At 38.5% G+C, this 12,126-nt stretch overlaps 1 pseudogene across 1 annotated transcript; it reads left to right on the forward strand.

The window, feature by feature from the left end:
• Positions 1-10,243: 10,243 nt before the first annotated feature.
• LOC308621678 (glycine N-phenylacetyltransferase-like) lies at positions 10,244-11,137 on the forward strand (annotated as a pseudogene). The gene has a single exon. The product of its transcript is annotated as a glycine N-phenylacetyltransferase-like (transcript).
• The last annotated feature ends 989 nt before the right edge of the window (positions 11,138-12,126 follow it).

Consider the following 12,126-nt stretch of genomic DNA (forward strand, 5'->3'; position numbering starts at 1 on the left):
AACAGCCTTGATTTTCATGCTAAGGTATTTGGGTCCTAAAAACAACAAGGAAAGAACCTCTGGGTTCCACATGGGGATGCAATTAGAGTGGGGCAAGACTGGAGACAAGATGAGTTATGAGGCTGTCCAGAAGTAGATTTGGGAGTTGGGAGGGATATAAATGAGACTGAAATAGACTTGTCCATGGAATATCTTAGTAAAAGTATCCAGTAGGCTGACAAACGTAAAAGAGTGAAATTTGAGCTGGAGACTGCTTTGGGAACCAACAATATGTACATAAAGCTATGTGAATGAGATAATCTAGGCTTTGTGTGCAGAGTAAGAATAGAAGAGGGCTGATGGAGGAGCCCCAAAAGACATTTATAAGATGTAGAGGGAAAACAGAGCCCAAGAAGGAAACAGCATAAACAGAGAATTAGTGACAATGAAAATCAGAGCATTTTATGATTTTCAAGTCACATTCCAGATGAGTGATACCAGACTAGAAAGCTCTGAGCTCTTGCTCCCCGACAAAGTTATATACTAAAAAAAAAGCAACCAGAAGCTGTCTGAACCAACTTTGTATATACTTTGAAAAGCAATCAAGAGTTTGCAGCAATCAAGCAAATTCCAAATCAAGAAAAACCCATCTTCAAAATTGTAGGAAAGTTTTGTGGTGTTTTTACTTACCCTTACCCCTCTCCCAATCTACTTTAGTGGTACTCTTGGTCTTGAGCAGCTGCAGCCCAGTTCCCAATTCCTCCACTTGAACTGGAGGGAGCAGAACAGATCTTACTTGCAAATTATTGTCTGTTATAACCTGCCTGGAGGATACCTGAAAGATTTACTTGTTCATCCCTGTCTTGCATAACTCAGAATGCAGGTGAGAAAAGTGGCAGGCACTGCTATTAAATACGACAAGTGGACTAAAAATTCAAAGATGCCTAGGGCAAGAGATTTGGGTGGAGACATACAGTAGACTATCTAAGGCTGGGAGGAGAAGCTGGGGTGAGGTGCTTTGGGAAATGAGGAAATGCAAAAGCAACTGTAGATAGAGGGGAAACTGAGAAAGCCATGCATGCCCAGGCAAGATGCATGCCCAGAAAAGACCTGAGAAGACCTTAAACATTTACCTGGATCTAATCTCTAGGCTCAGAACAAGTCTAGCTAATTGGTGAAGGACTGCACCAGAGAAGAGCCAGTCTGTAAAGACTACAGGGGTGGTTGTTCTTTCTTTGTTGTTTTTATTTTTGATGGTTTTGTTTGTATGTCTATCTCAACTCTTGGAATTCAAGGAAATATGTTTCCAAACAGTAAATGAACATGAGCTAAAAGAACAGAGACTTCAGTGAGCATACACAAGCACACATAGCATTTAAAAGTAGTTTGGAAGAGTCTCAAAACAAATGGACTACTATGACCTTCAATAAAAACAACAACTGCAATAACAGCAAACCATGGGGAAAGGCAGAAGTCTGATTTCCAGAGTTACTACATAATAATAACCAAATGCTCAATTTTGGCAAAAATCAGAAGATATACATAGAAACTGGAAAATGCAGCTCATTCAAAGGAATAAAACAGATTGAAAGAAATCATCCCTGAGAAAGCCCAGACATCAGTCTTACTTGACAAAGACTTTAAAACAATGGTCTTAAACATCTATAAGAGATAAGGGAAAACATAGACAAAGAACTAAAAGAAACAAAGAAAACAGTATATGAACAAAATGAGAATGTCAGTAAAGATATAGAAATAGTAAAAAGGAACCAAACAAAATTCTAGAGCTGAAAAGTACAATTGAAATGAAAATTCACTAGAAAAGTTCAACAGCAGAGTTGAATAGGCAGAAGAAAGAATCAGTGAACATGAAGACAGGTTATTTGAAATTATTGACTCTTAAGAACACAGAGGAAAGAAAATGAAGAAAAGTGAACAAAACCTAAGGAATTTGTGAGACACCATCAAGTGGCCCACATACACATTTTCAGAGTCCCAGAAAAGAGTACACTGAGAAAGGAGCAGAAAAAATTATTTGAAGAAATAATGGCTAAAACTTGAGTCTATAAATCTTAAAAGCTCAGAGAACTCCAAGTAAAATAAACTCAAAGAGACCCACATCAACATACATTGTAATTAAACTGTTCAAAGCCAAAGAGAGAATATTGAAAGCAGTAAGGGAGAAGTGCTTTATCACGTACAGAGATTCCCTGTAAGATCATCAGCCACATGTAGTCAGAGACCTTGGATCAGAGGCAGTGAAATGATATATTTAAGGTGCTGAAAGAAAAATACTAAAACCCAATAATTCTATATATGGCAAAACTGTCCTTCAAAAATAAGGGAGAAATTAAGGCATTTCTATATAAACAAAAGTTGAGGGGCTTCAGTATTGCTAGACCTACCCTAAGAAATGATAAAGGGAGGACTTCAGGTTAAAATGAGAGGACACTAGATACTAACTCCAAGTCATACTTAGGCAAATACACAGCAAATGTAACATGGGCAAAAGTAATAGCCAGTGTTATTGCAATCCTGCTTTGTAACTTGAATATTAATTTTACATAGGATTTAAGAGAAAAAGCATAAAAAATAATTATAAATCTCTGTTATTGGGCACACAATCTATAAGTATGTAATTTTTAAAATAAACTTATTTATTTATTTATTTTTGGCTGCATCAGGTCTTTGTTGCTGCGCACAGGCTTTCTCTAGTTGTGGCAAGTGAGGGCTACTCTTTGTTGCGGTGCATGGTCTTCTCATTGTGGTGGCTTCTCTTGTTGCAGAGCACAGGCTCTAGGCATGTGGACTTCAGTAGTTGCAGCACGTGGGCTCAGTAGTTGTGGGTCATGGGCTCTCGAGTGCAGGCTCAGCAGTTGTGGCACACAGGCTTAGTTGCTCCACAGCATGTGGGATCATCCTAGACCAGGGATCGAACCTGTGTCCCCTGCATTGGCAGGCGGATTCTTAACCACTGCACCAACAGGGAAGTCCCTATAAGTATGTAATTTTTGACATCAAAACATAAAGAGGGTAGATGAAGCACTACTGGAGTCAATTCAAATTAGTTTGTAATAACTAGGGTATTATATGTAATCTCCATTTTACAATACAGAAAATGTCCATAGAATAGCCATAATCAGAAATAAGGGAATAAAAACGTGTCACTATAAAAAAGCAAAAAAAGATTGGATCAAGATGGTGGAGAAGGAGGATGTGGAACTCACCTCTCCTCACATCAAGAATACATCTACTTGTGGAACACTTCTCACAAAAAAACCAACTGGAAACTGCAGAGGATCTCTTATATAACCAAAGCTGCAAGATAGATCCTCACATGACTGGGTAGGAGAAAAAAAAAAGGCATCAGGATGGGACCTGTGTCCCTGGGAAGAACCTGTGAAGGAGGGAAGGTCTGCATGGGCAGGCTCTTGCCCTGCAAAGACCCTGCAGGCTGGGAGGTGTACTGGGACAGATAGAGGGCTGGAGGAGCATGGACTCTTCTCACAAGGAATGCCTGCATGCTTCTTTACTAGCAATCAGGGCAGAGAGAGACCAGTGCTGGTGGCTGCCACCCTGCTGCACTTCCCAGCCTGAAACATGAGCCAGGCAGGGCTGCTAATATGCACAGTGGCTAGGTGCTGAAACTCAGGCAGATGTGCCCTGGGAGTGGACTCAGTCTAGCTGTGCAGAGACAGCCCTAGGGCCTGGGGTGTGGTCTGGGAGGAACCTCTGAGCCCATTGTCAGCATGGGCTCATCTTGGCCCAGGTCCACAACTGGAACCCATTATCAGAGTGTGCATGGTGGGGTCCTGGCTTCAGTAGTTGCAGACTTTGTGAGGGCATGCATGTCTGGGTAGGGATGACACTGGAGTCCATTATCATGTTGGGGGAAGGTCCAAGGGCAGGACTAGCAGCAGCGAAATTTGTTGGCACCAATACCAGGTGGCAGATGGCTTCACAGAGTCTCACATCTCTGGCAGATAGCCCCTGGGGAGGAGTACAGAGTGTTTCCTTTACTGGCAGAGGGCTCCAGTTCTGTTCACCCCACACTGCAGCTTGGAGTCAGATCTGAGGCAGACAGGTCCTATGAGAGCCCTCCCACAGAGGCAGCCAGGTTCCAAGCAGCAGCACAACCACATCAATTTCTGCAGCCACAATGCCCTGGCTGCCAATACCAGCCTACCACTAGGTCTGGGATGAACACAATGAAGAAAGGGACATGACCTTGGGCTGCTTCTGGGCAGAACCATGGATGCCTGTACCCACAGCACATAGGTTTGCTGTAACCACACTTGCGGGCCTCACTTGCTTCAGTGCTAACCTTGTTAAGGACAAAACACATGCTTAAGGGCAATGGAGCCTTATTGAACCTGACCCTCAGGGCTTCTACTCCAACAACTGGGGAACAGCCTCTACCCCCAACAGGGCTGTGACTGTCATGAAGCAAAGAGGAGGCCCCACCCAACATCCAGTGCAGTCTACAGTCACAATACCAATCACACCCTCAATCAAAGGGATAATGGCCAGCACACTCTGAGGAAAGTTGTGACTAGCACCCATAACAAACAAAAACAAGCTTTGCAGCAAAAATATTGGACTTGCACAGTCTACACGAGGTAGACTAATTTCACAGTGACAGAGAAAGTTAAGTAAAATTTAAAAAAAAAAACAGAGGAACTACTCCCAATTAAAATAATAAGAGAAAAACCCTGAAAAAAAAAAATGAAAAGACCTCACCAGTCTACTAGATTCAAAAAGGAGGTAATCAAAATGTTAAGAGAATTAAGAAAGGTTATTGATAGAAATGCAGATCACTGTAACAAGGAACTAGAAACTATAAAGAGAAACCAATCAAAATTAGACAACTCAATTGCTGAGATAAAACCAACCTAGAAACAATCAAGAGCAGAGTAAATAATGCAGAAGACGAATAAGTGAATGACAGATAGAATAATGGAAATCAACCAATCAGAACAGTGGACAGAAAGACAAAAGAAAAAAATGAAAGCAACATGCAAGATCTATGGAATAATATAAGGTGTACCAACCTACTCATAGAGGTTCAAGAAAAGAGAGAGAGAGAGAGGGAGAGAGAGAGAGAGAGAGAGAGAGAGAGAGAGAGGAAGAGAGAGAGAAGGGGATTGAAAATGTATTTGAAGAATCTATGGCTGAAAATTTCCCAAACCTAAAGAAGAAAACAGATATCCAGATACAGGAAACACAGAGGGCTCCAAACAAGATGAACGCAAACAGACCCACACCAAGATATATCATAGTTACAACATCCAAAGTTAAAGATAAGATTGTAAAGGTAGCAAGAGAAAAACAGTCAGTTACAATCGAACCCCCATGAGGCTATCAGCTGGTTTCTCTACAGAAACTTTGCAGGCCAGAAGGGAGTGGCATGATATATTCTAAGTCCTGAAAGGGAAAAACCTGCAACCTAGGATATTCTATCCAGAATTTCTCAAAGAAGCAAAAACTGAAAGAATACGGAAATACCAAACTCAACCTAAACGAAATGTTGAAAGGTCTTCTCTAAACAAAAAAGAAGAAAGAAACTGTAGGAAAGAGAAAATCACAGTAGGAAACGCAACTATATAGAAGCATGGAAGATCACTCAAATAAGGTAGTACATAGATTTTAAAAAATCAAAAAAATTATAAAAACGATTATAAGTACAATCAACAGTAAAAGGGTAAGCATGAAGATGTAAAACAGGGCATCAAAATCACAAAATGTGGGGAGGGGAGTATAAAAATGTAGATCTTTCAGAATGTGTTTGAACTTGAATGGCTATCAGTTTAAAGCAAGCAGATATAGTGATGGCTCAACATACTTGAACTCCATCATAACCACAAATAAAAAACATACAATAGATTCACACAAAAAAAGAAAGGAACCCAAGCAAACTACAATGGAAAAACCATCAAACCACATAAGGAAAAACAAAAAAGAAGAAGTGAACAAAGAACTACAAAATCAACCAGAAAACAAGGCTTAAAAATGCAATAAATACATACTAATCAATAATTACCTTAAATATCAATGGACTAAATGCTCCAATAAAAAGACATAAAGTGGCAGATTGGAGAAAAAAACAAGAACCTACAATATGCTGCCTACAAGAGACTCACTTCTGGGCAAAAGACACTCATAAATTGAAAGTGAGGGGATAGAAAAAGATGTTTCATGCAAATGGAAGTGAGAAGAAAGCAGGGGTAGCAATACTCATATCAGACAAACTTAAAAAGAAAGTCCATAAAGAAAGACAAAGAAGGATACTATATAATGATAAATGGATCAATACAAGAAGAGAATATTACACTCATTAACATATATGCACCCAATACAGAAGAACCTAAGTACATAAAACAAATACTAACAGACATAGAGGAATACAAAAATAGTAGGAGTCTTTAACACTCCCCTGACATCAATGGACAGATCTTCCAGACAGAAAATCAGTAGTGCAACAGAGATCCTAAGCGACAAACTAGGCCAGTTGCACTTGATATCTTCACAACACTACATCCAAAAAAATCCAGAATAGACATTCTTTTCAAATGCACATGAAACATTCTCTAGGATAGACCACAAAACAAGCCTCAACAAATTTAAGAGTATAGAAATTATTTCAAGCATCTTTTCTGACCACAATGATATGAAACTAGAAAGAAAAATGGGCAAAAAATGATCACATGGGGACTAAACAACAGGTACTAAAAAATCAGTGGGTCAGTGATGAAATCAAAGAGGAAATCAGAAAATACCTCTAAACAAATGACAATGAAAACACAACCTTACAAAATCTATGGGATGCAGCAATACCAGTCCTTAGAGGAAGTTCCTAGTGATACATGCCTTCCTTAATAAACAAGAAAAACTCAAATAAATAACTTAACCCACCACCTAAAAGAATTAGAAAAAGAAGAACAAACAAAGCCTTAAGTCAGCAGAAGGAAGGAAATAATAAATATCAGAGAGAAAATAAATAAAATAGAGATTAAAAAAACAATATAAAAATCAATAAAATCAAGAGCTGGTTCTTTGAAAGGATAAACAAACTCAACAAACCTCTGGCCAGGCTCACCAAGAAGAAAAGAGAGAGGACCCAAATAAACAAAATAAGAAATGACGGAGGAGAAACAACAATTATATGCCAACAAATTGGACAACTTAGAAGAAATGGACAAGTTTCTAAAAACATATAGCCTGCCAAAACTGAGTCAATAAGAAACAGATAATTTGAATAGAGTGATCACTAGAAGTGAAATAGAATCACTTAAAAAAAAAAAAACTCCTACAAACAGAAGTTCAGGACCAGATGGCTTCACTGGGGAATTCTGCCAAGCATACAAAGAAGAACTTATACCAGTCCTTCTCAAACTCTTCCAAAAGATTGAAGCAGAGGGAACACTCCCAAAGTCATTCTACAAAGCCACAAGCACCCTGATACCAAAGCCAGACAAAGACACTACCAAAAAAGAAAACTACAGGCTAGTATCTTTGATGAATATAGATGCAAAAATTCCCCCAAAACATTAGCAAACTGAATGTAACAATACATAAAAAAGATCATACACTATGAGCAAGCGGGATTCTTTCCAGGGTCACAAGGATGGTTCAACATATGCAAATCAAACAATGTGATACACTGTATTAACAAAAGAAAAGGCAAAACCCATATAATTATCTCAATAGATGCAGATAAAGCAAACAACATCCACTCATGATAAAAACTCTCATGAAAATGAATAAAGTGGGAACATATCTCAACATGAAAAAGCCATTTATGACAAACCCACAGCCAAAATAATACTCAACAGTGAAAAGGTGAAAGTCATTCCACTAAATTCAGGAAAAAGACAAGGATGCCCACTCTGAACACTTCTATTCAACATAGTACTGGAAGTCCTAGCCACAGCAATCAGAGAAATAAAAGACAGAAAATGTATCCAAATTTTAAGGGAAGAGGTAAAACTGTCACTATTTTCAGATGACAAGACACTCTACATAGAGAACCCTAAAGACTCCACACAAAAACAATCAGGACTAATAGATGAATTCAGCCAGATAAGAGGATACAAGATTAATATACAGAAATCTCTTGCATTACTTTACTCTAACAATGAAATATCAGAAAGAGAAAATTTAAAACAAAAAATTCCATTGAATATCATGTCAAAAAAATACCTCAGAATAAACTTAACCAAGGAGGTGAAATACCCATATGCTAAAAACTATAAAACATTGATAAAATAAATTGAAAATGATTCAAAGAAATGGAAAGATATCCCATGCTCTTGGATTGGAAGAATTAATATTGTTAAGATGGCCATACTACCCAAAGCAATCTACAGATTTAATGTGATCCCTATCAAAATACCCATGACATTTTTTTCACAGAACTAGAATAATCCTAAAATTTATATGGAACTACAAAATACCCAGAATTTCCAAAGCCATTGTGAGGAATAAGAACAAAATTGGAGGCATAACCCTCCCAAGACTTCAGACAATACTACAAAGCTACAGTAGTCAAAACAGCATGGTATTGGCACAAAAACAGACATTCAGATCAAAGGAATAGAATAGAGAAGTAAACCAGAAGTAAACCCACACACCTATGGTCAAAGAATCTATGACAAAGGAGGCAAGAATATACAACAAAGAAGACAGTCATTTCAGCAAGTGCTGTTGGGAAAGGTGGACAGCTACATGTAAATCAATGAAATTAGAACACTTCCTCACACTATGTACAAAAATAAACTCAAAATGATTTAAAGACCTAAATATAAAACATGACACCATAAAACTCCTAGAAGAAAACATAGGCAAAACATTCTTAGACATAAATTTTTTTAAACATCTTCATTGGAGTATAATTGCTTTACATTGTTGTGTTAGTTGCTGCTGTATAACAAAGTGAATCTGCTATACATATACATATATCCCCATATTCCTTCCCTCTTGTGTCTCACACATAAATTGCAGCAATATTTTCTTAGATCAGTCTCCTAAGGCAAAAGAAATAAAAGCAAAAATAAACAAGGGGTTAATATCAAAAATATCCAAACAGTTCATGGAGCTCAATATCAAGAAAACAAACAACCCAATCAAAAAATGGCAGAAGACTTAAATAGACATTTCTCCAAATAAGACATATAGATGGCCAAGAGGTACATGAAAATATGCTCAATGTTGCTATTTATTAGAGAAATGCAAATAAAAACCAAAATGAGGTATCATTTCACACTGGTCAGAATGCCTATCATCAAATAGTCTACAAATAATAAATGCTGGAGAGGGTGTGGAGAAAAAGAACCGTCCTACACTGTTGATGGGAATGTAAATTGGTGCAGCCACTATGGAAAACAGTATAGAGGTTCCTTTAAAAATTAAAAGTAGAACTACCATATAATCCAGAAATCCCACTCCTGGGCATATATCCTGAAAAGATGAAAACTCCAGTCCAAAAATATACACGCACCCAAATGTTCATAGCAGCACTATTTACAATAACCAAGACATGGAATCAACCCAAGTGCCATCAACAAAATGATTGGTTTAAGAAAAAGTAGTGTATATATACAATGGAATATTGCTCAGCCATAAGAAAGAATGAAATATTGCCATTTGCAACAATATGGATGGACCTAGACATATCATAATAACTGAAGTAAGTCAGACAAAGACAAATATTATATCACTTATTCGTGTACTCTAATAAATAATATAAACGAATCTATATACAAAACAGAAACAGACTCACAGACATAGAAAACAAACTTACAGAAGATGGTTCTTTGGGACACAAGTCCACCATCTTTTTGGTCTGCTGGCTTTCTGAAGAGCTGCTATTCCTCGTCCCAACAACTCGTCTTTCGATTAATTGGCCTATTGTGCTGTAAGCATTACAAGCTTGGACTTGGTAACAAATTTTGGCGAGCCAGACAGGGGCTTCAGCTGCCCCACACCCACCACTGGTTGGGGGATTTTGGGGTAAGGACACAGAAGCTGCCAAGACCACTTGTCCTGAGGATCTGCCCTTCAAAATTCCCCAAAGTGGCACTGGCTGCCTTAGTGCTTGGTAGTTGGAGCAAGGAATCGACATTTGGGAGATGACAGGTTTCATATAGTAGGATTCTACCTGCTCATCCCAAAGAACCAGAGCTCCTGAAGTGTTGAGCTGAAGAGAAGACCCTGAACACAGTGACCAGAGAGTTGGGAAACCAAAATTGGGTACCAAAATTAAGGTATCTGCCAAGATGTTCCACTTACAAGGCCCACAACTGCTGCAGATGTTAGAGAAATCCTTGAGGAAGAGCCTCCCTGTGTCCTTAAAGGTTTATGGGACTGTCCATATGGACCAGGGAAACCCCTTCAAGCTAAAGACCCGGGTGGACAAGTGGCCTGATTTTAATACTATGGTTATCCACCCTCAGGAGTAGAAAATGGCAGATGACTTTGATCATTACACCAACACCTACCAAATCTATTCTAAGGATCTCAACAACTGTCAAGAATCCCTTAGCACATCAGAGGTCATCAATTGGAAATACCTTGCAGGTTCAAAGTTCACAGTACAGTCTGGATGAGGTGATACAGAATCTTGTAACCACTAAATTTGTTAAAAGGTCAAGCAAACACAATGCATTCTCTATGTGATGCCTGAGACAGTGAGGAAACTGCTTCCTTCCCTGCCAGAGACAAAGAACTTACCTATTGGCTATGGCAGACCCAAAGCCATTGACCAAGGTATGTTTAAACTCTCATCCCTGGATCCTACCTATGCTGCCTTGGTGAATAAATTATGGCATTTTGGTGTCAGCAATGAGAGTAGCCAGAGATTCATCAAGTGCTGTACCCAGATCTTCCCCAACTTCTGCCTGCTGGGGCCTGAGGGGACCCCTGTGTCCTGGTCCCTGATGGATCATACAGGAGAGGTGTGGATGGGGGCCACCCTGCCTGAGTACTGGGGCCACTGTCTTGTCTCCCATCTGTCGTTTGTCCACATCCAGGCTCTGAACAAACTTGGCTTTCCCCTATGTAATCATACAGAGCCAATAAAGTCATACAGAAAATTAGTCACAATCTGCATCATATCCCCATACCCTATGACTTGAACCAGTGGAACTGTGTGCCTCTGTGAAGCAGCCACGAACCTGAGACAGTGTTGGGTGGGCTGGTCACATGGCAAGAGATGTAGAGGGGTGGGCAGAAAGAAAGAATAAATTGTAATCAGCAGTGAATCAGTGTGTGCTGTTTGGACTCTGGGGAAGCAGTGTGAATGGTCAACAGAACCACAAGTGTGGTTCACAAATCACTCATGAACTTCCCTTTGGGTCCAGCAGACCTTCCTATTTCCTCCACATTCCAACCCTGGCAACCACCATTCTATTCTGTGTTTCTATGAGTTAGACTTTTTTTTGGTAAGATCCCACATATAAGTGATATCATGCAGTATTTCTGTTGGTCTAGTTTATTTTACTGGTTCACAATTTTCTTTTAATGTATATGGCTAGTAAGGAAAGTATCCATAATCAGTGAAGAATAAATGCAACCCACTATTCTAAAGGTGTCATTATTCTTTCCAGCACCATCATAGTTATCTCTATTTAGAGTGTGTACATGGAATGTAGAGAAGAGAATTTCAGTAGCTTGTCATATCACAATAGCAGGACAACTTAACATCTTGTTACCAAGAAACAATACACATGCAAAAATAAAATTGTTATTTAAAAATAACTGTTAAAATATATGTGGTAGAGATACTTTAAATTTAAGGTAACTCAGGAAAAAAATCTATAAAATTGGATCTAATTTGTGGGATTTTATCACACATAACATTTGTATATTCTGTGAACTATGTTAAATCTGTAAATATTGAATATGACTTTTTTTTCCAAATTGACAAGATAAAAAAAGTGTGGCATGTTATCAACTTGTTTCAAGTTGCAGGATGAACATGAATTATTGTATCAAGACAAGACTGCCCTGGGTAGAAAAAGATAATTCAAATGTAATGTGCTTTTGTGTGTAAGGAGGAGTTTTATAATTAATATAGCCATTATTCTTATACCAAGCTGTAGGACAATTTATACAATTTAATAAAGGATATTACATAATGAAAAAAAGACA

This window comes from Mesoplodon bidens, assembly GCF_964165515.1.
Source record: "Mesoplodon bidens genome assembly, chromosome: 8".
Taxonomy (NCBI): Eukaryota; Metazoa; Chordata; class Mammalia; order Artiodactyla; family Ziphiidae; genus Mesoplodon; species Mesoplodon bidens.